Source organism: Glandiceps talaboti, chromosome 8, assembly GCF_964340395.1.
Source record: "Glandiceps talaboti chromosome 8, keGlaTala1.1, whole genome shotgun sequence".
NCBI lineage: Eukaryota > Metazoa > Hemichordata > Enteropneusta > Spengelidae > Glandiceps > Glandiceps talaboti.
The window spans coordinates 18,533,642-18,560,439 of record NC_135556.1 but is presented as its reverse complement, the minus strand read 5'-3'; the positions used below and the strand labels follow the sequence as shown (position 1 = coordinate 18,560,439).

The following is a 26,798-nucleotide window of genomic DNA, read 5'->3' as shown; positions in this document are numbered from 1 at the left end:
TAGATGTGCAGTATCGGACTCTTTCTGTGTTGGTCTTTTTGTGTGCAAATTGGAGGTGTAAATTGTAACGATACCATATATGGACTCGACTAATTATTAATATCTTGTACTAGGTTCAAAAACTTACAAAATGACAATTATAACAAACGTGAAAATATGCAAACATGAACTATAGTACACAAGGAAATGAATATATGGGACCAGAAAATAATTGATTTTAACTCAGCTACAAGTCACTGTACATGTTCGTGCTCGTAGTAGATGCATGCTTGATTAACATTATTGTGCCTGTAGCTAATTAGGGTTAAAATAGTTTCATTTGATATGTCAGTCATCCATTTTGCAGACCTTGCCCTGCATGACCATAAATCAGCTGCCACAGCTAACTGCTACACCAACTTAACGTGTTCTTAATTTGCACTACCTTAGGAACACCTTCAAGCTGTAAGACTGTTGCTATGGTAACAAATAATGAGATACAACATGACATACTGAACTGTGCAATGTAAGGTGAGGTACACGATAACCTAAGGTTAACATCGAATCCTTTGTGTCATCTAGAGGGTATCATGCAGGCAGCATAGGGATCAATGATTATCATCAATTTGAATAATAAGAATTTAGGATGTCATGCAAAACGAAACCAGAGAGAGGTTAATACCCAAGTAGTACCAAACCAGAAAGACTAGAGTTTCAATTAGGCAGCATATCGGCTTGACAATATTAAAATATGCTATCATGGTAAACAGCATTTTTTAGCCCGATATCCAAGTCTGTGGGCTATAACCACTAGATGACAAAATGCAGGTGTGAAATAGAACGAAATCAATTCTTGTAGGACTGCTGTTAATGGATAGATCTGGAGATGGCATCTGATTAGGTGTTTTTGATGCTTTTCTATTCACTCCTGTGTCAAAAATGTTCAAGTTACAAAAACTGTCAAAAAATACCCCATGCTGGTATGTATAGGAAACCTGGTTGTTGGTGATAAGAATTCTAATATTTCCTATATAGTTGATTATGATTATGTCATTTCCAGGTAATAGGTAAAGATAGGGATGCTTAGCTAAGTTTAAATAAAAGTACTGTCAAAAGTGAAAAGTAGGTGTTACCGTGTATCTCCGAATGAGACACATGGATCTGCCCACCAATGAAAATATACTTGTTGAAAAAAAATTCTGAAAAATTAGCCAGAGAAACATTGCAAAGTAGTCGGTTGTTTTTGCCCACTCAACATCCCTTCGTGATCATCATCAATCATGAGGATACAATCTGATACATCTTTTGATATCAGGCACAAAATGTCTTTACATATAAACCTTGCAAATACAGCTAAATATTTTAAGAATAGTTTGATGTTAATGAAAATAGCATCAAATCAGACCATTATAACTGTACTGAGGTTGTTATAAAAAGTCCTTTTTTAAAATCAAATTTGAGATTTTATTCTCAAAATATAGATTGCATAAAATTGGCAAAACATAATATTAGAAATTTATTTTTCAGACATGATGAAAAAACACCCAGAACTAGAGGTGCGGAGGATATGATAGTGTGTATAGCATCTGTTAAAAACAAAGTATCTTAACAGACACACACACACGCACACACACACCTAGTTTATAATTGGATAGTGTGATCTATTAGATGAATTAGTATGGGCAATCATTAGTGATATAAATATTTATGATAAAGCACACCCTGACCTTTACTCAACTTTCTCATCAATCTTTGGAGATCATTTCTATTTTTACAACAACCAAGAAATCAGACACCATAGAATACATCCCATAATATTAGAATACCATCTGTCTCCCCATGCATATATTAAAATGAAGGATTCACTTCCACTTTGTGAATATTGTGTAATCTGGTTAGATTAAAGAACGCAGTCTTTGCAAGTTTCAAATTACATGTTTTATCTATGTGTGTGTAACTCCCTGTGAATTCTGTATTTAGTATGCCTGATTGGAAATATCTGACGATGAAAATCTCTCCTAAAATTTAAGATCACATAAAAAATTTTTGATGAAATTTCTTAGATTTTTTGCTCAGACTAAAAACGAGGTGTTCACTTTTGTATTTGTATAATTAACAATATATAGAATTCAAGAAATGTTGAAGTGATACAGAATTTTTCAGAAGAATATTGGTACTAAAATTGAAACAATATTTTCTGCTATGATGATATTATGCTAAGTATGCAGAATGGGCTAGAATGCATGCAGCTGTCAGACTTGCGTTGTTTTGTCGTTGTCTTCACGTGCTCAATTGTATGATACATGGCATCATACTGTAGGGTTAATTGTCATATATTAAAGTACGACAGATTTGCATATGCCCTGATGCAACCTTGGAGTAATTACATCCTGGGGCAATATATAGAATGAAAGTAGTTTAGACTAAAAAAACAAGATTGATTTGATATTATGTGTTTGCATTTCCTCTCTATCCTTTGTTAATATGTTGGTTGATGATAATGTAATGGTTAATAATCAGTAGTGTAACTACTGTAATTTTCTTCCAGAAAGAACATCTGCCTATCAGTCAGCAAAAACACTGAATTTCAAATAAACACTTCTACTTGAGAGCTAATATCACACAGTTTGTCAAAGCATTAATAACACTTCAATTTTAAAAGGCTCAGATGTTACAATAATATATATTTTCTAGGCTATCTAGAAGTTCTGGTAGAACTATATTAAATGTCAGATAAGGGTTAAACTTTGGGTATGATGAATTCAGATGGCAAGTGACTCCTAGACATCATGGGCTACCTAGAACCATGTTAAAGGCCAATGTCAGATACGGGTTAAAATTTGGGTACATTGAACCCAGATGGCAAGTGACTCCTAGATATTATGATGTTGGCTACCCAGAGCCATGTTAAAGGCCAATGTCAGGTAAGGGTTCAAATTTGGGTACGATGAACCCAGATGGCAAGGCAGACTCCTAGATAGTAAGTCATGGGCTACCTACAACAATGCTATTTAAAGGACCATGTCAGAGTAGGACTAAAATTTGGATAAAAAAGACAAACAGTATTCTGGCAGAGCTGTCATTGGTCCTCACACTCACAGCAAAAGAATGATCAATGTTATATATAGTCCTATCGTTATGGCTGCACTGATAACACAATAATAATGAAAGAATGTGGGATTCAGACATTGGGCTTTAATACAAGATGTATTGAAAAGAAACATTGATTTTATGCATATCAAGCATATCAACTACCCCAAGGAATAATCAGAAAACTACCCCCAGGAATAATCAATTTTAGTGAATTTGCACTGAGGAAATATTAAATATGTACTGCCTAACATTCTGTATTTCTATATTATGTATCAAGGCCATCAATAATAAATATTTTAAAATGTAAATTTTATGTTGCAGTCATATTTTCCATCACCGTCATGGTATCATAAATTTCATAATTTCTATTTATGAAAATATAGTCTTCCATATAAATCATAAAACATTATATATGGCAGGTGATTTAGCAGTACAGAATCCTAAATCTGAAAATATTACATACAAAATCTTGAATTAGAAGAAAATAATTTGCAGAAAGCTTAAAGGATTTAGTCTCTAAATTTTTTTCATTATGTCGTAAGTCTCTTTGTGAGTTTCCATTTTTCATTAGTATGCTAGTACTTTCACAGACTGGATGTGTTGTGATCAGAATCGTCAATTAGATGTCACATTGATTTTACACATTCTCAGTATCAGTGCCGGTGAACGCATGACCTTCACTACATTGCAGCCATTACTTGCAATTCAGTCACACCTCAATTTTGCAGGAAAATACATCTTCATCATTTATTTTATAATTTCACTAAAAATAACTATAAATCTAGTATTTTTTTACACCAAATTTGTAATAATTTATTGTGTCAAGATTTTCTGCACGATGTTGGGACTGTTTTGTGATTTGTAATATATGGCTGATCAAGTCGAATAAATTGACTAGACTGCAATGATGAAATTTCTCTAGATGCTAACAGTTGCTAAACTTAGCATTGTATGAGGACAACCATTATTTGATATGCAAATGTTGTATTTTCAGTTGAAATAATAGCACAAAGGGTAAAGAGTACATACTCAGACGTGCTCATTTATATATACATTGAAATATGACCGCATCCCTTCTCTTAGATTTACATGAATAATGTGACTTGTGTGGGATACATTTTAACGTCAGTGGCATTTTAGAATGAAATTTCACCAATTCTGTACACTATTAAATAGCCGAGTATTGTCATAGTCCAACAATGGAGAGGCTATACGGTTGAAATATTCAACTCATAATATAGATGTATCATTTCATTTTTTTTTGTAGTAAATTATGAAATCTACATAAAGAACCTTTTTGTGTCCTTTCCGTATAATAACAGTTTATGTACATATACTTATATATTTATGAAAATTTTTTATTTGTCTCTTGCCCCCTAAGCAAATGTCTACTGCAGATCATTAATTCACAAAAATGGAGAGTGCAGTGATGAATATCACTATATTGAAAAAAAAAAAAAAAAAACGGTGATGAAAATTTACATACAAAAATATCTCCTGTAGACAGACGACTACAAAGATATTTAGCTGTATTATAGGTTTCATGTCAAGTTGACATAAATATCTAGAAATCTGACAAGAAAAAATTGAAGCCATTCACTCACCACACACTCGTCAGTACATCCTTGTATGTCGGCATCAGCCCAGAATATGTTAATTATATATTATAAGGATAGATACTCATAACGTACCTGACAGAACCATTGTTGTAGAGGGGTGTCAGCATGGAAATAGAGGGTGGTATACTTTATGCTGATTACATCTTTCTAGCAATAATCGTTCTTTATGCTCAAACCTAACACTTTAATATAATTGTATGACCCAAAATAAATCAAGTGCTGCTTAACTGTTTTACATTATAATTGACAAAAGAAAGAAAATTGGAGAGAAGAAAGTCTTCGGACTGGACTCTTATACTGCTGCGTTACTTCAAGGTTCTTAAAAAGTCCGGAAAACAGACTGGTTCAAGGTTTCATTGTATACAGACATGTGCTTAGGATGAAAAGAAAAAGAGAGATTACAATGGTCGAGTCAGAACTCTACTTATACATGTCCCAGCTGCATGCATGACTTGTTCACAGACAGTCACATGGTCTGCTGAACAAAAATTGTTTCTTTTTATCAATTATATAGAAGTAGAGCTGGTACAAGAAGTTATTGTTTACTTTTTATCTGACCGGATAATGGAATTCAGTTACTGTGGTTCAGTTGTCTAAACAAGTACAATAATACTAATTTGCTAGTTCAGTGGGAGTCTGAAGTAGAAGATAGAGTTCACAGTTGAGTTGTCAGTCAGTGTGGACCATTTCATTTCTATGGAAACAAAGGCAATTAAACATTTCCTGCAGTATTCATCATAACAGCCAACAGGCAGTGGTGTTTTCTCATTTATATTCTTTGATTTCATTAGACAAATGAATACAGAGGGAATTATGCATGACAGCTGGTAGATATTGGTCTAGGTCTGGAAGAATTGGAGGTATAATAAATGCTTACTGGTAGCTCTTACCTAGAAATGAAGATTATACGATGGATATATTGTATATAAATGATTATACTTACCAAGTGTCAACTGTTTCTAAATTAAGGGGATGTTAAAACAAATCTGGCAATACAATGGAAATTTATAAAATTCTACTTTTTTTAATGTCTATTTTACAGCATAAATATATGATAATCCTTTCCAACAAATTGGAATTGTTTTATGTTTTCGTGGATAGGTAAATCATACAAGAAAAATGCAATCAGAAACCTACAAATGTATACATCTTTCATTTTCTCCTTTTTTCAAATGTCGTGACATTGTATTATATTCTGTATGGTTTCATTTCTAGTCATCTCTTCAATTTATTTATTAATGTTCATTTGCATATTTTGGCTGGTGGCTACTAATACCGAATAAACAAATGCATGTATGTACCACATGATACTAACTAAGATTTCCATCAAGCCTTGCATATCTTGAAACTCTATATCCTAGTATTTAAACACTGCGTGTATGCAGCAATTCTAGACTACTGTCGGTAACTGTGAAAGACAACATGCGATGTGGATCCAATCAGTAGCACAAAATAAATATGATTTCCCTTACATTTGTATGTATGAAGTGATCCCATGTTCTCCTTTCATTTATCATTTTTTTCCCCGTATCACGGTGTCAGTTCCCTTCCTGATGACATCATTTGATGTGATCTCCATATTAAAGTAATACACTGACAACATAGAGTTCAATTTCTGAATATTCTATGACAAGGGAGTTGGTCAACTGGAATTATATACTAGTAGCTGACCTTTACTTCTGCACCGCAAGTTCTCCTTGCAGAGATTAGGTCTTCTAAAATCTTCTTTATTGATATTATTGATCGGCCTAAAGATGTTGATGACATGTAACCTCACGCATCGTCGCAAACCACGGCCTCTTTGATGGCACTGTCCGAAATGCGCCATCGCAGTGTCGCGGAAGAATTAACAGCTCTGGTTTTGCGCAAAAGGAATTTAACTCGTGATGAGACATGACCTCACCCAACATTAATATTAATATAAATTTCAATCTGAACTATATGATTAGAAATTGAACTCTGTTGATGAGATATGGACGTTTGAACTCTTGATGAGACATGACCTCGCCCAACATTAATATCAATATCAATTTTACTCTGAACTATGATTAGAAATTGAACTCTGTTGATGAGATATAACCTTTGAACTCTGTTACTGGCATACGACCTCATGATGACATGAATTCCAGTATCCGTACAGTGACTGGAAATTAATATCTGTTTGGCCATGCCTGGAATAGTACACTGTACTGTATTCAACAGGAACTAAATCTGAATATCAGATGACAAGGAAATAATGTAACACATGTTATGACACAACACTAAAAGTAGACAGCGATATTTACAATATACAACATAATAAGCATACTAGCAATGAATGACATGATTTGACAGAATAGACTATTTCCTTCTCAACCACTTCACATCATTAGCAATTAGTAGATCTGAATTACGGCTAGGATTATTCCATGAATTAATCTCTCATGTCTGGAGTGGCAGACAGTATAAAGACATCACTCATTGAACACTTGTTATTTTCTAAATTTTTATAAAAAATAGAATAATTATACATCCTTGTATTTGTTCATCAATGGCTACATGTCTGACAAGCCTGGTGCATCACAAAACTGATGTCATAAACTACTCATGATTAAATGGCTTATACTCAGTACTTTCAATGAACTGAAATATGTTGCTAGAGATATCAGAGACAGACAGACAGACAGACAGACTGACAGTCTTCTTGACAGTCAAACTGTCCTAGATCCTGACATACTATAGAGACAGATAGTGACTGCAGACAGACTAACAGAGAAAAAAGGAACATATTTAGGAAGTCAGTAAGACTTTCAATGAAGTGAAATGTCTTTCTCGAGATATCAGACAGAGAGAGAAGGAGGGGGGGGGGGGCGCAAACGGATTGACGGACAAAGACTGTGCAGACATACATGTAACAGTCACATCGCCACTGAAATAACTACACTGATATAGTGACTGTAGACAGACTCAGAAAGACAGACATTAGAATTTTAGATCACTTAATTAGCATAAACATGTGCAAAGTGCTAATAAATCATCCATACACTATACATGACCTTTGAAGCATTATTACATTTAGCTAGATCTGTAATGGCAACTAAATGGAAAATAAAATGTATGTAAAACCAGTACAATTATATTATTAAAGCCTTATACATACACAAATTTTGAGATAGAAACATTAAATTTTGTCACAAGCACTCATTCAATTAATATCTCTCAATGTGCATTTGTGAATATACCTGTATATAGTCACTTTAGTGTCTTCATATTTTCAAATAACTTGATGTACAGGGCTTGTAAAAAAACGAGGCTCTTATGGAGAGACTGTTATATCTGTCAATTTATAGATGTCATATCTAACAGTGTTATCAAAGCTTCATTAGCAAGTGTCACTGTTCCATGTCACTTCACATTAGTGATGATGAAATTGCAATGGAGCACAATGACCCCCAAGCAATTATATTATTGTAGTTGATTGTCCGTCTGAATTAGAGGTCTGAATCAGTTGGCTTTATCTAACAAAGCCATTGTTTATTAGTGTTGCTATCAAACATTATCCATACATGATACAGTATGTGACTTGTGAAATGCTATTGGAATAACAATAACATACAATAGAACACATCAATTTCCTACACGTTTTTGAGAGTAGTTGCCACATAACAGCCCAGGTAATCATAATACATGCATAATAGACAACTTTCATACTGTGTGGCTGTCTGACCAGGCAATAACATATCACACCCTTATAGTCATGTTATGGAATTATGCAAAATGGTGACCTCTAGCAAGTCAATAACGTAATATAGTGACCTCTAACAAGTCAATAATGCAATATAACAACCTCTAGCTAGTCAATAATGCAATACAGTGACCTGTAGCAAGTCAATAATGCAATATAGTGACATCTAGCTAGTTAATAATGTAATATATCAACCTCTAGCAAGTCAATATTGCAATATAGTGACCTCTAGCAAGTCAAATATGCAATATGACATATTCTTGGAAATCAATATATGCTATAGTGTGACCTCTTGCAAGCCCAATATGACATACTCTTGGAAGTCAATATATGCTATAGTGACCTCTAGCAAGTCAATAATGCAACCTTGTTATACCTCAAATATGCAATATAGCAACCTTTTTAGCTAGTCAGTCTACTTCATAATATGAATAATATAATAATATGAATCATATGTGATGCAAAATTAGAATTAAACTATATTTCATTAAATTCTAAATGGATAGCATGAGTTGCATCCAATTGTTAATTCTTCAAAATGATGCCAAATATTCTTGAAGAATCCTTTGACAAAGTAAATAATGTGTTAGAACTAGGACGAAGTAACTTACAGCAGTGAGAATGTCCATTCAATGGAATACTAGTTTATGAGGTAGAAAACTATCCATTGGTATCACAGCTGTTGTATATGAATATAGCCAACAGACAGCATGTCACCTGTCTTCTGCCTGGGACATAAATTAATGACAAACCTAACAACTTTAGTTTCATCAATTTCCTATTAGGACAGTGTCACAAATATTATTTTGGCGCCTATACACACAGATGTCTCGCACTAGTACAGCATACACCATGAATAGCCAAGAGACTTAATGTCTTGGTTTTACAATCTCAAGAAACCAATTGCAACCAGTGTTTAAACTTATCCAAGTTGGTTTGGAAACTTGCTTCTAGCTTCTAGCTTCTTGTGATCTAAGGACCAAGACAAGTCTCTAGGCTACCATTTACACCTATAGATGTTATTAATACTGCGTAATTAGAAGGTTTCATGGCTGATGATGACTGGCCTCATCACTTTGTCTCCTAGCAACAGCACACCTTGTTATACATTAGTCATTAGTGATGATCAGTTCAATATGCTGTTGTTCTCTTGAGCCACAGGTAACTTTCTAGTTGAGAACTATGTGTTGGACATGTCTGAAAATCATCCATGTGTATGACATCCGCCCATCACATTAACCAGGGACTTTGATGACAGATTCTGAGATGAATCGTTGTAATTTTGAATTACTACTACAATGAATCACATACTCTAAAGACTTATTTTTGTATAGTTCACTGGAAGACAAAATGTAAAAAATACCTAGTGACTAAAATGTCTGCATGTACATGAAAACAATGTACCAGTCTGGTAATTAGTAAAACTTGGTCTTGGAGAACTAGCTGAAGACAGAAAAATTGCAAAATTTTCTTGTGATGTGAACATCTAACTTTACAGCATTTGTTCACAGGTAAAGTAACAAAGTACACACAGGGTGTCTGGAAGTTTGTCATATCACATTATGTATACCCATTGTGGTATATAATGTACAATTTATATATAACATAATTCATGTATATAAAATGTAGATCCTGGTATATGTTATGTATAACATAATTTATGTATATAAAATGTAGATCCTGGTATATGTAAAATACATAATTTGTGTATACAAAATATAAATCTTATATATAACATGTATACCGTAATCTATCTAATATGTAGATCCATAGCATATTATTACATATAACCTGTCTAGAGTAAAATTGGTAACATGTCATTGTTAGAAGCATCACTGAAATGTATAGCTGTCATTTGTCAAACAATGATAAATTATCTCCCATGTCAATTAGTGTAGCCTTTGGTTTTAGACAAGCCAGCTGCTTACATATATGTAGAGCTGACTTGAATAGACAGTGCCAGGCAACATGTCATCACTAGTAACATCCCTTGAAATGTACAGTTCTGTCCTTGTTAGGATAATTTATCTCCCTGTTTTCAGATTTAGCTATAAATTGTAGATAGTATTAAAGGAAGTGAAGAGTTTAAAATAATTATTTAAATATACCCCATGGAGTGCTGCAATATGTTGGAAACAGATGATTTGCATGTTTTTGGCAAAAATGTTGGAAGTGATAATAAAAATTATCGGGGGTGGGGGTGAGGGGGGGGGGCTACCGTTTGGTTAAATAAAAGCCATAGCCGTTTCACAAAGTAGCTTGATAATACATACATAATGACCATATTTGGGCAAAGTTTGTTCAAGGGTAATATAGAAAATTATTGCACAAGTAGAGATTGTGATTTCTCTATAGTGATACACAGGATGTTAAATTTTTTATTTATTTATATTTTTGGGATATAGGTATATGATAAAATGTGACACTTTGTATAAAAACAAAACTTTTACACATTTATTATGCTTTTTCAATTTATCGAGTTACAATAAAAGGACTTGGAATATGTTGTTTCACACTGATTTTTCAAGTAGGAAGCCATGATAAAATTGTTTTATAAATTAAAAATCCAAAATAAATACACAATGCTCATCCATATGCCTGGCCACTTAAAAGTGATATACAGTGAAGTCTGACAGCCACATACACATATATAAGGAAATCACTTTGCCTGATTAATTTAAATGGCCATATTTTTACATTTGTGCAATTGACAGTATTTCATTCAGCAAAATTTTTGAAGCTGAAATATGTGATTACAAATATTAACGTGCTGCATGAATGAATGTTGAATTAATACAGTGACAGTATTTGAATCAGCAGAAGTATGTAAGTTGAATCATGAATTTTGTCATTTAAAATTTTCTTTTACCTGGTGGATGTGAATTCATCAATGTGACTTGTAATTGTGCCTAGATTCTGCATGTAATCCTATGCTGTTTTACATATCCATACTGGCACATACTACCGGTACACCACAGAAGTCTAGCAGATATGTAACATTCCTGTAACAGCACTGTAGACATTTAGTAGTGTAGTTGTATTTGCAATGCAGTGTAAAACCAAAAACATTATTGCATACTAGTATACCTGCATGCTAATGATATGCAAATAAGGGCAAAATCGTTCCTTCTGTGCAAAATCACTTGATAGCATGGTATTATTTTTACAGAAATTTGCTGTTTCCATTAAATAAACAGCACCCATACCACATGAGTGCCAGTGTGGGTATACTCAGGTACATTTACACTTGGTGTTCTGGGCTGAACTTTCACTCGGTCACTATACACTCGTGAAAGAACGACCACAGAGAACACTGCAGGTACGCATGCAAATTACCTTAGTATGCTACACTTGCTGTCACACGTCCTGGGGTTCTGTCATCATATTAACATACTGCATGATTGAACATTGAAGTAAAATGTGCAGTGCATATGACATCCAATCTTATGTAATCTAGATGACTACTACCATGGTATTCCTGTCACTTGGATTCACTGGTCTATTTTACAAGATTAGTCCATGGATGACTTGGTTCCAGTACTCAATATTAAAAGTCTCTCTTGAATTTCAAAACCTGGACTAGTTTGTCTAGCAATAGTCTAGTATTATCTATGGCATCGAATCTCAAGATCTCTCTTGAAGAGGTGATTCAATGCCACGGATAGCCTTAGTTGAGCTATAGCAGCTACTCCTACATTGTGCATATAATAACAAACTTTCTAACTCATTTTTTAGCATTTTGCAGTATATTGAGTTACATACTTAGACTTGGTCTATGTTGTTTCACATTGGTTTTTTTAAGTAAGACACCATGGTAAAATTGTTTTATAAATTAAAAATCCAAAATAAATACCCAATCCTCATCCATATGGCCATTTTAAGGACAAAAAAGATGAAGGCAGGGCAAGACCGTTAAACATGTTGGGGGGGGGGGGGGTATAAGCTACAGATGCAGATATCAGTGAAGGTATTTTACTATTAAGTCTCTTGAAAATGGAAAGTGTAAAAATCAGAATTTTAAAATTATTTGTGTTATTTAACTATGGATCAAAGATTACACGAGATTGCACTTAACAGAATGAATTATGGACTTGATTTGTCAAGGTCAGATTGAAGAATGTAGAGAATGCAATTGATAGAATTGTCAGAATAGTCTCCATAGTATTTTCAACTCATTTTGAAATACCATGTCAGGGTCAGAATCAGTAAGATTTCACTCGTAACTAATATCACTGTCTGGATCAAAGATCTAAATTTTCAACTCATAAAGAAATGGTGTCACTGTCAGAGAAGCTTGTCTCTAAAATCCAGCTTTTCAACTCATCAGGAAATGCCTTGAATTTGTCAGATTCTGGAGCAGGTCTTATTTCAAACTCATCAATGTCATAAATAGTTAGATCAAGATACCAGTCTTGAGATATCCTCCACTTTCTTGATGATGCCAAATGCATATATTGTCTGATGATAACAGGTGATTGATGCTCAACTTCTGTGAAATACTCAATTTTCACTGTTTTCATTGGTGCAGTTTTCCACTAAAATAAAATCCCCTTGAAAACTAACTCCCTTGAAAATATACATGTAATATCTGACAAGTATGTTGGCATGCAGTGCTGTGTGTTGTGCTGTGTACAGTTAGGCACTGACACTTCTAAAAAAAATTGTGACATTGTGACTGCCAGTGCAACTACTGGTATTAAAATCAACTGTTTTAACTGCCATTACACACCACCAGTTGAGTGGTATGTATCAAAGTCTGTACATTGAAACCGCTTGTATAAGGCTAGAATGTCAGCATCGCGTGACTGACGATACATACATACAGCAAAGAAGAAATAAAGTAGTATGTTGGTGATACATTGAAACTGTAAGACAACTACAGTGTATCAACATTGTGCTTGTCATGTCATTATTCCAATTTCCAGCTTAGAATGTTGATTTTGTGATTTGTATATGATATGATGTATGTGTTTAACATGAGACTGAAGTTTGTAGGATTATAAGTAGTATCATCTAGTATGATATGAGATTTATACCCATACCACCACATTCCAAACTAGGGACTATACAGTTGTAGTTACATGGTATGTCGTGAACATCTGTAAGGGTATGGTCTACATTCAAATAATTTCATGAATTTTATCACTATCCAATCTGTATTGGTGTAATTTTAACACCATTCAAACTGCAAGACAACCAGTCAGTGCTGTGTGTCTGCATGACATCTCCTAGAAACATTCCTTACAGAATTAAAGACATACCTCTCTCTAGCAATGGCAGGCATATAACTACATGTACAAATCCATCAATGTATCAAGCTAGTTCAAGACACATCACATTTATTACATGTGGACTTGCACCTGTGCACTCGATCGTATAGTGTCATTTTTACGGAAGTTTGTTGTTTCAGATAAACATGTAATAATAACAGAACCCCATCCGAGTGAGTGCCATGTGTGGGTGTACGCAGAGACTTGCACGAGTATGTGCATTGTTTTCTGTTGCACTTTCATTCACTAAGCTCATGAAAGTATGATCGCAGAGAACATTGCATATACTCGTGCAAATATCCCTTGGAGTTTTTGCCACACTTACACTCACACATCATGGGTTTTATCATCGACCGTGTCATTTGCATATCATTTGCATACAGGTATATAATAATGTTTTCGGTATTGCACTGCATTGCAGATACCACTAGTATGCACACACTGGTGTGTTAGTAATCACTTACACATATGTACCATAATATCATTTCTACTTATCGCGTATACCATTAAACTGAAAGAATTATCCTTGTGCAGATTCTCTTCTTGATCACTCCAAAGGATAAACTGTAAGTGTAAGATATGTCGTGTACGTTGTTCTGTCCTCACCATGGGAGGTGTTGACCGATGTGTGAGGGCGCCCGTCACGACGTACCTTACAGACTATCCAAAGGAGTGGCAATAATGACAATCTTGTAAATGACCAAATTCTCCATGTATAATTAATTTTTTTAGTCTAGGATACTGTTCATACTCCTGAAACCTTATCAGCAAATATGACTGGGAAATTATCTCTTTTTTATCCCAACATTCTTGTTTTTCCAGGTACTACCATTATGGCAAAAGAGTGACAGAATGGAAATGAAAGTTCAATATACAAAATGTATGGTGAAGAGGAACTAACAAGGTAATAATGCCCGAGTGTGCATATATCACAATTCACTCTTTTGCTGTCAGGCATTAATTAATAATGACAATGTCAATGTCAACATTATTAGTTCTTGGAAATCAATCTAAATAGAATTACAGTATTGAACAGATTAATTAAAAGCAGTTACATATATTGTCAGTTTATTCATTTATTGATTACAAAACTAGAAACTGACGTTATTACCACCAGGAGACCCTGACAACGGTTCCAGACCTGTGCGAGCTCTAACCTTGACCGATGGTAATTATAGAAATTAAGTAATGTAATGTCTCAAATCAAAGCAAACATCTATTATGAAGTACAAATATATGACAGATTGTATGAATCAAGACTGTAACTTGTGATTTATGGGCTGATAGTGGATTTACATAATTCAGTATGACTCATCTACCTAGCATCATGGCATAGGGAGCCTTTAGGGTTATTAATGACAGCTTTTAAGATAGCCTAGAATCTACACTCATATTAAAGAACAGAATATTCTCAAGTACCTCTCTCTCTGACCATTCCTAGCAAATCAAGCAGCATAATGCTTGTTCACAGTGTAATTTAATATATACTGTATTATACCAGCCTACCAAAGAGTAGTCTGTACTAAGGTATGCCATGACGGTGCGCCCTCACACATCGGCCAACCCCGAGTGAGAGGAGACCGGTGAGGGCGAAACGTCACAACGTATCTTACAGTCTAACCAAAGAGTTAAAATGTATATTACTGTATAAAACTTTTAGTTTTTTACCCATTGGCTACTTTGAGTTTATTTTAGCCTAGAATCCTGGGAATGGGGATTTTAATTTTGATTTCCACATCTGATAGGGAGATAACGAATTCAAAACACCCATAGGCATGGATTTCAGGTTAAGTTTATCTGTGCAATATGATATTGCAAAGATTAGATAACGCTTACCAATACACACAGGTTGTTTATTCTGATATGTATAAATCATTTTTAATAACTTCTGGATTGTTTGATATGGCATTAATGAGGAACAGAGTTAAAGTCTTACCATTTTCCAGTCACCTTTTTCACCTTTCACATGGAAAGAAATACCAACGCCAAACAGAAAGCAGCTGCCATTACTTTGAAAAGGCATGATGCATCCAGCAAAAGTATGCACAGAATTCTTTGATAAAGAATTTCAACGTATTACAATTCTTTTATGAATATCACCTAAAATGATGTAACCTGGTGATGAGTTTTGACATAAATTATGTATAAGTTAGAGGGTCTAACCCTATTCGTATTCTCAACCTCATGTAAAGTCTAACTCCCTAGGTTGATTATAAATGTGCGTCTTTGAATCAATGCTGTAATGTTTTATATAATTTTAGAAAGTTATGAAATTCTTGGAATGAGCATGGTTTCTAGTATTACATGTTAAAAAGAATAATTATACACTTAACCGTGAACTTACTTGTGGTCAACATGCTGCCAAAGTCTTACAGTTTCCCTAACACAGAGCTATAATACAACCCTATAATATACATACCAAAACTCCCTATGGAGCATACAATCCATGTTGCCAAAGTTAGTCTAGAGTCCATATAGTCTATACAGTATCGCTACAATTTACAACTCCACTCCGCTGATTTAGTTAGAGACCACATTGGCATCCAGACTAGAGTCCATACTGCCGTTGGTTTGAATCTGGAGATCGATCGCTTTACTCCACTGCCAAAGTGTACAATTCACTCAACAATCAATGTCCTACCAGGTTCCCATTTATAGCTATGTTATCGATAGCACACTGGTTATTCAAATGTTGCACATGAATCTTCAATCCAAAAGACAGTGGTGAGGATCAAAGTAGGAATGTATAGATACAATTACTTCAGCCAGTCCTACTCACCATTCAACCATCTTGATACTATACAACCACATCACGACTCGATCATTCCATGGTCAACTGTTTTTTCCCTATTACTTAGTTTTTGTTTCTGTTTGAAATTATATTGACCAATAGCATCATAGTATAGAGGCATGTGATTGGGTGTGTGTGTGTGTGTGTGTAGTAATCAAATTACATGATTGGGTACATGTGTGCAGTAATCAAATTACAACTGAGAGTGATTTATTACCACACTGGTGGCAATGAACATCCCATATGTTTATTTGTTGTGTGTTTGAAGGTACTGACAACCAATAGCTATATACATGTAGTACAATGTACAGTTGTCAAGTTAAACTTACTATAATCTGTATATGTAGCACATCAACTCTTTTGCTACCATACAAGTTTTCTTTGATGTTCATGAACATCTTATCAGTGAGTTTGTTGTATTTGTTTAAAAGTAGCTCAGACAGGACACTATTGATACATAATATACCATTGTCAAGTTACAAAATGTAAAGACATAGGCAATCCAGTCAAAGTTTATAAAAACAATTATTAAAATTTTCAAGTTTTTCTCAGTCCTGACATATAATTTGCATTTCAATTCACTTTTGTATGGTTTCCAATATTTTATTTGAACCAAAACTGACATAATACATAAATCATTAGGATATATACCTATGTATTTATTTATAGGAATATAAGTGGCTCATGGAGAGAACAGTGCTCGATGCAAATATGTATTTATTTATTGATATATTTATTAACATACATACATACATTTGTACATAACTATGTATGTACATATACTTATAATAATAAATACATACGTACGTACGCACGCACACACGCACGCATGCACACACACACACACACACACACACACACACACGCACACACACACACACGCACACACACACACACACACACACACACGCACACACACACACACACACACACACACACACACACACACACACACACACACACACAATTATTAATAAATAAATATATACCATAGGTAGATAACCTAATGATTTTCATAGATTTTAATGTTTGAATTATATCCATTCATTTAGGGCAGGACTAATAATTCTGAATTTATTGCCACTTGAAGTTTAAAACTACAATATCAAAATCTAAATATTATTCAAAAGCTGATAAGAATAAATTACCTAAAGTTTACATTGGTAATAACTTTCAATTGTTTCTGAAATCTGTAAAATCATGGTTTTGAACCTGCCTGTGGATGATAGATTTGAAAGTTAATGTACCAGTACTGTACATTGGTATTTAGTTCTTGGCCATAAACTATATACAACAGCAATGTGAAGTATGTGGAATTTTTTGTTGGTTTCAATAATGTAGGTCAACGCAATCAAGTACATTGTAAAGTCACATCTCACTTCCTTTAACGTCTCCTTGTCACTGGCAGTAGCTCACAACACAGTATTTGGTGAAAAGGATAGGGAGTCAGAGAGCATCATCCTAGAAACTACTTTGCATGCTATTCTGTTGGTAGCCTACAACGTAGTCTAGAGGCTATCAATGGCTTTGAATCCTAAGTGTCTTCAGGAGAAGTTTTCAAAGCCACAGACAGCCTCCAGACTACCTATAACATAGTATTATGTGAAAAAACGAAAGGCTCTGTTGGAAAGCGGTGTAGCTACTATTTTATTGGTAGCTCACAATGTAGTGTTTAAAGGTGAACACAACAAACTCAGTTGCTAGGCGACTACTAGAGATAAACGTGTGGGTAGTCTCTACCTTATTTGGATAGTTTTACATCAAATGCAAGTTTTTATGTATCAGTATTAAGACTTACATACCTATTCTCATAAATAGAAAATTCAAGTAATATTCAATTTTTTTCCACAAATCCAATTAGACTTTGTTACTTGATAAATCAAATTATAGTTTATAATGTTGTAGATAAGAATTTCTCCCATGACCAGAAATTTCTCTCAATCAGTACATCAAATTATATCTACAAATCAGCTGAGTCATGTTTATATAATAACTCAAAAAACAATATTAATTGTGAAACATAATTCTATGAAGTTCTTGGTTTTTAACAATTTTGTAAGAGTCATTCAAGAAGTTTAAATGAAAAACAGCATTATCGTCAAATTGTTCAACTAGCTTTCCATAGAATTTTTTTTTTTTTTTTACAATCAAAGGCCTTATATACCTAGTATAAGGCTGCTGCCATCACTTGAACAGCAAGTGACTTGAAGGTTGTCAGCAAGGAGGGAGCACTTTCTAGAAGGCAGTCTTTGCCTTTGGTCTTTTGACATTTGTATAGCTAGAAAGATTCAGGCATTGTTTCCCTTATATAATATGTGGGGTAGCGAGTGCTTACAAAGGGGGACTAACAATTGGACCTTTCAGACTTCATGCATAGAGAGATTAAAATTCACATTAAAATGCTTGTAATGTAAGTGTGACTTTTGATATCAATTTGATAGAAACAAAAATGCAATATTTTTATTATAAAGAAGGGCTTAGAATTAAGTCACAAGGACTATTTAGCTAGTTTCACTTGTTGAGCAAAAATATTTTGAGTTTGACTGCCACAAATGTACACTCAGCAAAAATCAATATTTTTAACTAAATTTTTTAGTACCTTGTGGCTCCATTGTAATACTTAAAATAAATATGTAAACAAAGCCTTAGCAAATATTTTGAAAATCTCTGTATTTGAACTTGATATAAATATTAACATTAGATTTGATTCTTGCTAAGTAAGTGTTTGTTTAGTTTCATAAAATATCCATCAAGTGCATCTCAGTGTGAAGCTAGTCAGTCACATAATAAGATGACATGAACATTTGAAGTATGTACAACAACTTGGTGATGGAAATATTTATGACTTACCAAATATCATGAGGAGATTAAAATCTTAGAGATGTAAAGGCTTTAAAACACAGTGTCTTTGGATATGACAAGACCGACATCTTGTTGCTCATCTTCTGTTTTGAAATAGACAATAGATAACGAGTCCAAATAGTGTGTCTCACATCATCAGTAACTATGGTAGGGTACTTCACCAATCCTGTACACATTCCCAAAAAGTCAGCCACAATCCTGACCTTTCTGTCATGGAATAGTTGCATCAAGTACAAGTCATTACACACATGCACCAGTGCGGGCTTGTCAGTGTCTGGGTAGCATATAGCTGGAGTAAGTGTGTGACAACATATGAGAGGCCCTCTGTGGGCAAAAGTTATTACTCTGGCAAAGTTCACTATCATACAAGGGTTTCTGTGAACTATGAAACCCAAAATATTTCTTAAAAACCCAACTTTTTACATATTATATGGAACAAATATCAATATTTTGAGTCAGAATTTTTAGTAGAGTGATCTTAAATTCCTAAAAAGCCTCATTTGGGTTGTCTTCGGTTACTGATTTTTTGCAGCAACCCCTCGCTTTCTGAATAGTTGAGCCCAAAATGAAAACCAATCATATACTGAAATGTAAATAGAGATCAAACATACTTGATGCATGCTTGGCATAGTGTAACAGAACACAAATGATGAGTACCCCTGGCATCTTCTTCATAAACTACTTCTACTATTATTTCAGTATGTCTGTAAATCCAAACAATTTATTGAAATAACAAAACGGATTATTTCAGGCCATTATCAGGGACTCAAATGATCCAGTTACGTTCCTTTGTTCTTTACCTCTCTATGCTGTTCATCTGTTATCGAAATGTGCAGCTGTCTAGTATCCTAATTCCTAGACTGAAATGTACACGGTAACTGTGATTGGCTTTAAATCAAAATTTTAGTTTATTTTATTCTAAGCCAGCAAACCTAAATCTTGGCATTATATCTATACTGTGTACAGTGATTTGTCTTTGCTACATAAACCTTTGGTTGAGGGAAAGATGGTAGTTGAATCACAGCAGCTAGTAGACAGGCCAAAGGTGTCAATTAAAGCTTGAGTTTATGTTAATTTAACTGTTACAGTGTTGTCTATACATGCAGGCCTGTTTTTCTCTTATGTTTAAAAAGATAATGTCATGCATGCACAGTTGTTATTATTGTAGCTTTCAATTATAGTGTTTTGAACCAATATGAACATGAACCATTATACATACAACAGGATAGCACTGTAATCAGCAAACGTTGATGTAGTCCAGATCAGAGAGTTATCTTGGTGCTCCTATCTTTAGACGCTCTCAAAATACTACACCAAGATGGTAGAAAAATATGGTGCAGAGAGCAGATAGTAGACACCAAACAAGTCTATGATGAGCTATTGTAGTACACCCTTGACAATAAATGCTGACCAGATGTCGGCGAAAAAATTGGATTCGCTTCCAAGAAATATTTTTGACTCTGTGAGTAGAAATTTCATTACTATTAAAGTATGAACTCAGAGTCCATGAACATTCATTCTCACTCTATGGGCTACTGTTGATGTTAACAAATGTTGATAATCTGTAGATCTTTGTAATACAATGTACTGTTGTAATTCTTTCACTCCCTACTGGAAGTACTTTAACTCACCAAATTATATGCATTGTAATCACATAGTTCAAATACAACAAAGTACACTTCAGGTCAATGCTATAAACTATCATGAGATTACAAGTCCATTAATAGGCTTGAAGTGAGTTGTGTCAATTGGGTTATTGCCAAGGTTAATTGGTATGTGATCAACCATTGTATATGGATGGATGGATACACAGTTATTTCTGTCAGTTAGTGTGGTAATTTTGCTGCAACTTATTCATTGACAAGTATATTGTTGTAAAGGGATACAAAGTTATTTTTATCAGGTAGCTTAGTAATTTGCTGTAGCTTATTCAAGTACATTATAATACATACCGTCTGCAACAATCTAATGAAATAGTCATTTTTATGTCCCCTTTTGACTACAATAGAAGCTGGTTTTTGAAACAACCCAGAGACTACAATTGGCTGTCATCACCGACTGTCATTTCATTTTGGATGCAACAAGTTTTTGAACTTATACCGACGGTTTATTGCAATTTCCATTATACTATATTTAAATTGGTCAGCTGTCTTCACATGACTGACTTTCGTATTTGTTAATCACTTTTGTAATTTACTTCAATAAACTAAAACCCTGAATCTATGAATAGACAATATTGCATGCTCACATGCATACATACACATTCACACATACCAAACACTTGCACACATACACACAGTGACAGACAGACAGACAGACAGACAGACAGACAGACAGACAGACAGACACACACACATATTAATGACATTTACATACTAGATACATAGACAGTCACACATACAGATACGCACGCACACACGTGCGTGCGCGCACGCACACACACACACACACACACACACACACACACAATATTAGGGAAGTAAAACAACCCATTACTGTACTAACTATTAGTGCATAAACTTAGATATGATGTCAGGTGTCAGCGGCAAAGTGAATTTTACAGTTCACTAGTTTTCTATTATGCACCTGATGAATCCAAATGTATAGCTGGCCCATGTGTAATACCCTGTAAACTTTAAGGTAGTAAATACACTTCGGTGACAAATTGCCCAGAAAATCAAAGTTCTTCAATTCACTCCAAACTTTACTATATGAAAGCTTGTTCTTGGTTCTTTTGAAATAATAAAAGAAATTTGGGGTTTCACCATCTCATTTTCAAGGGAATTGTCAATCTTTCATTTTTCAACAGAGTTATTAAAGACAGTATTCAACAGCTATATTGGATTCAAAATGACTAAATTTTCATATCATTTTGACCGCTATCTCAAAAACTTTTATGGTGATCCCAGAATTTTAAAACTGATTTTAACTGAGAATAGGTTGGAAATTAATTTTCTTGCAGAAGTTTAAAGAATTTATTTTTGAGGCACATTCTGTGTATACCTATTTTTCCAAGCAGACTATTCTGTGTATATCTGGTCTACAACTGGTTCCTTGACACTAATGCATTTAGTTGGAACATTGTGTTAAAAAATAGCATGGTTACTTATCATGTACAGCTGTGTAAAAGTGAACATTTGCTTTGATAACAATTTCAAAATTTACAGCTGTTTGTTTTGTAGATTCAAGATTTGGCTCAAAATAGATGAATGTGATATGTGTAGTATGTGACTTGTGGAAACTTTGAAAGATGTTGATATTTATTGCTTTATAAATTTATTTTGTTTTGGAAATAATCTTAAACAGAAAAGAAAATATTATTCTTGATGGACTGGGAGGGAGATAGTCACGACTGGACGGGAAGGGGGAGGGGATAACTGACATTGCTATACATGTAGGTGTGGTACCCTTAACTACTGATAATATTGTTGATATTCTTGATGGACTGGATGGAGGAGGGGAGGTGACTGACACAGGTGTGGTGCCCTTAACTAATGGTATTGTTGTTATTGTTCTTGATGGACTGGACGGAGGAGGGGGAGGAAAGGGGGGTGACTGACATTGCTATAGGTGTGGTATGAAATCATGACTGTACTCTAGCTCTGTACTCAACTAACACATGTGGTCTTTTGGATTGTTTCAATATTTGAACAACTTGTATTTGGGTTCTGGATTCCTACTTTCCCCAGATACTACATGTATAATGTCCTATTTAGTTATTTCAATAATCAAAGAAGGATGTCTTCAACAAAAGAGAATGAAGTATTCGTTTTTGTAAAAAAAAAAATTCTGCTTTTAATAGCATACGTATTTCTCATTAATTTCACATAGTCTGTGGTCTGTTTCTATGGTCGGACATTTTTGTCTGAAGTGGGGAAAAAGTTTGGATATTGAGGAGATGCTCATACAGACACAATCAGCTCATTGTATTAGAATTGAAGTTGTAATGAAATCATGCATAGAAGTAGTGACTGCACTATGGTGAGAATTTATGTTTGATATCACTATGTCATATCTATAGAAATCAAGTATGTATGCTTACCTGTTTTGGATTTAATGTACCCCTATTTAATGGAAAGTAAGATTTATTGCTTTCTACAAGAATCACCAAGAAAGGACATCATTGTGAATTCTTGTAAGAAGCAAACTTACATGCAGGTAAGAGTGGGCATTAACTCACAACTAAGAATACACACTTTACAAGTCAGCAGACAGGTTTTTCAATCTTTGTGTTGACATCACGTATCAGTCTACATACTTGTCTAAGCTTTGTGTTTATTGTGAGCCCGCAGTCTGGACTGGAAAGTATTTTTTTTTGTCGAAAATGAGAAGTGAAAATAAAAGTTTGGAAATTGAGGACAATAACCTGCCTCAGGAGCAAACCTGTTTGTAGTCTTAACAATTAATTCATAAGAAGTGACGTATCTAATTGTTTATACTAGAAAAACAGTGAATTCTGTGGTTTCAGAGAGTCACAGCTGATGACTTCGTTAGATAAGTCAAGCATTGAAAACCAAGTTACGCTAGATGATTTTTTCACAGGGCTTTTTTTTGTGACAAGTATCACACGTACAAAGATCACTTCATACTGGAAAGTTGGCGAATGATTTATATCATATCAGCACACAGATCTAGACATCTTGAAGGTGATCTAGTATCTCAACCAACAAAGATCGCTCTGTTCTTCAATAAATTCCCAACTATTCATATTTTAAGTACAAGAGTTTCTTTATGGTGTACATGCACCACCACCATATGTGCCTGTACTGTGACAGTCACCTATAAAGTAAACTCTGAAGTACATGGTGTATCTATAGATTAACGCATACACTTTTATCAACTATCAGAGTTAAGGGATGGACAAGATATGTCATTATGTATTCAAAACTAAATTGTGTTTAGCATACAGACTTTGTGAAGTGGAGTTTACATTTATACTCACAATTGGTAACTGTCGGAATCAAGTGTCAGGTACAACCAAGGTATGTCATTATCAATTCACATCAATGAGGTAGCAGCCAATATACAGCAACTTAAACACACCTATTCCGTATATACTATGGAAGAATACATATATAGATGTGTACATTCCATAACAAAGTATTCATTGTTTCTAAACATATACCCTACATGAAACTGTGCATGTACACCATTCCACATCACCAGAATAGTACAAATTAGATGATCTAATATCCCCAAAACATACCTGATAAGATCTTTGGAGACTTTGCCAGCCATCATTGTTGTCACCATTCAAAGGAAAAAGAATCAAATGCACTCAGACTTTAAATCAGAAAATATAAAACTTTGTCAGCTGTCATCTACGTGTGACTCAAATCAAGTTCTGTGTGGACACGAAAATAACACCTCAGGTGTCTGAACAGTCTATTTGTTTCTCCCACTAGCAAACCTAACTAATATTGACTTAAGGTTCCTAAGGTGAAACCTCTTGTTAAGTCATGCATACACTCTTACTCTTAAAACGCAAACACTGGACAAAAACAAATAATGGTGGGTAATGTAGGGGAACTCTCAAGACACTGCCACCTGAGTGAGTTAAGTGTTGGGCCGACTGTTTCAAGACATAGACTGCCTCAAGTGATCTGAGTTATAAGACAGTCATCTCATTCATGGAAATAGAGAACACATCTTGACTGGCACCTCAATCGAACTGTCATCCACATCAGTATCTTTGCTAGGGTTATTGAACCCTGATATCAGAGAGAAGTACATCTGATAACTCATAGAATGTTTCCTTCAATGTTCGCTTGAAGATTAGGAATATTTTACGGCAGGGGTGAACAAATCATTTTGTGAACTGGTGGTCCCCGGACCAGTGCCTTAAAAAATCCAGTGGTCCTGCTGAAAGAATTAGTGGTCCAAGGTCCCACTAATGTGAAACATTAAATCTTATCTATGAATCTGTATATTCAGATGACTTTTTAACATAGTTATTAACAGTAAGGTACTGCTTCGACGGACCAGACAAGGTAAAATTTGTGTCGTCTGCCCAAAAAAATCCCTAGTCCCGAACCCAGGACCAGTGGATTTGTTCACTCCTGTACAGATTTCCTCACATATTAATGCTTCCCACACAAACTTTATTTGAATGTACAGAAAAACACTGAAATTGTCACAAATTTGCTCTTCTCAATTAGCCAGTCTATAATGTCAGGACAATTAACTGAATTCCTAAACATTTCATGATATGACATTGTGGGGGAGTCACTCACCATGTAGATGGGTTACAACTCATTTTACTCAATATTGAATATAATAATAACGTTATAACACTTTCCCACACTGTGCTAAAACGTTCTTGGTAATTATTGCCCCTTCTATGGACCTATTATGGCACAGTAGCCCATTATACTCCTCAACTCCCTAGGGAACATACACATTCCATTGCAGTCTCTATAACACATAGGATTAAAGCATTCACATTACAACCTCTATCCTACCAGGTCCCAAATTATAAAGCTGGGTTGACTGGGGCACGATTGTCATTCCCATTCAGAAACAAATGACAGCGGTGAGGCTCGAACTCGCAAACCTGCAGATTCCAAGGTGGCCACTCTAACCATTCAACCATCATGACTACACAGCAGTTCTAATACCAATAGTATAACACTGAATTTATACAAAAGCACATGATTCCATTCTATCAGTTTGCCTAGCAAGGCCCACACATCATTTTTGTCTAAAGTTCAGATCGATGCCAACTACGTACTGATTAGCAAAAGTGAATGAATCTGATGTATTTTATCTAGTTTTAACATCCAACTTTATATTAAACAATGAGAATTCAAAATATACTATCCTCTAGCAAGACAGCAGTAACTTTAGAGAATCAACTATCATAGTCACAATGACTATATTGCAATGTATATCAGATTACAGATTGTATGATAATAGTAATGGTTGGTGTCTTAAACCAACAACTCTTTCTAAAGTCTACAGATATAACAATACTTTCACCATGCACACACTTATACTGTAATAACAATAGCAGACTATGGTCCGCAATTTCTTTTCAAGAGTTCGGTATAATTTTGAAAAGAGGACTGATTTTTTTCTCTGATTAGCTGCTGTATTCTAAATAACAACTTGACCTAAAAACAACAAGGTGACAATAGTACCAAGGCTACCAATATTAAAGTTACCTGTATGTAAAGTTTAAAAGAAAAGCCAAAGAAAGGAAAGAAATGCCATTTAATGGATCTTACAATTCCTTGTTGCACAGAAAAACAGAGTCTGTTTATAATTGGAGAGAAAAAGACCACCTATGTACATGTACCAATCAACAACTTTAGTTTAACAACTTGTAGAAAATACCACTATTAAAGATGGCGAGTCATTGAACTTGTTGTATCAAGGTGTCAATATTTTATAAATATGATTATGAATGTTTAAAAGAATTCCTTTGATTTTTAATTGTCGTATTCGTAGACTCAGATTTT

General features: G+C 34.4%; 1 protein-coding gene across 6 annotated transcripts in view; it reads right to left on the bottom strand.

Annotated features, from left to right (window-relative positions):
- The window catches only part of LOC144438413 (tripartite motif-containing protein 2-like), a 64,272-nt gene that overhangs the window by 25,272 nt on the left and 12,202 nt on the right, over positions 1-26,798 (bottom strand). Inside the window, exon 1 of one of the 6 annotated variants that reach the window (XM_078127431.1) lies at positions 24,545-24,658. The exons of 3 other annotated variants lie outside the window; for them this stretch is intronic. The gene's annotated coding sequence lies outside the window, so the exon portion shown is untranslated. Of the gene's footprint in view, positions 1-4,676; positions 4,711-19,326; positions 19,428-24,544; positions 24,659-26,798 lie in introns of those variants that run through there. 2 more of the 6 variants (XM_078127432.1, XM_078127434.1) reach the window with 2 other exon arrangements.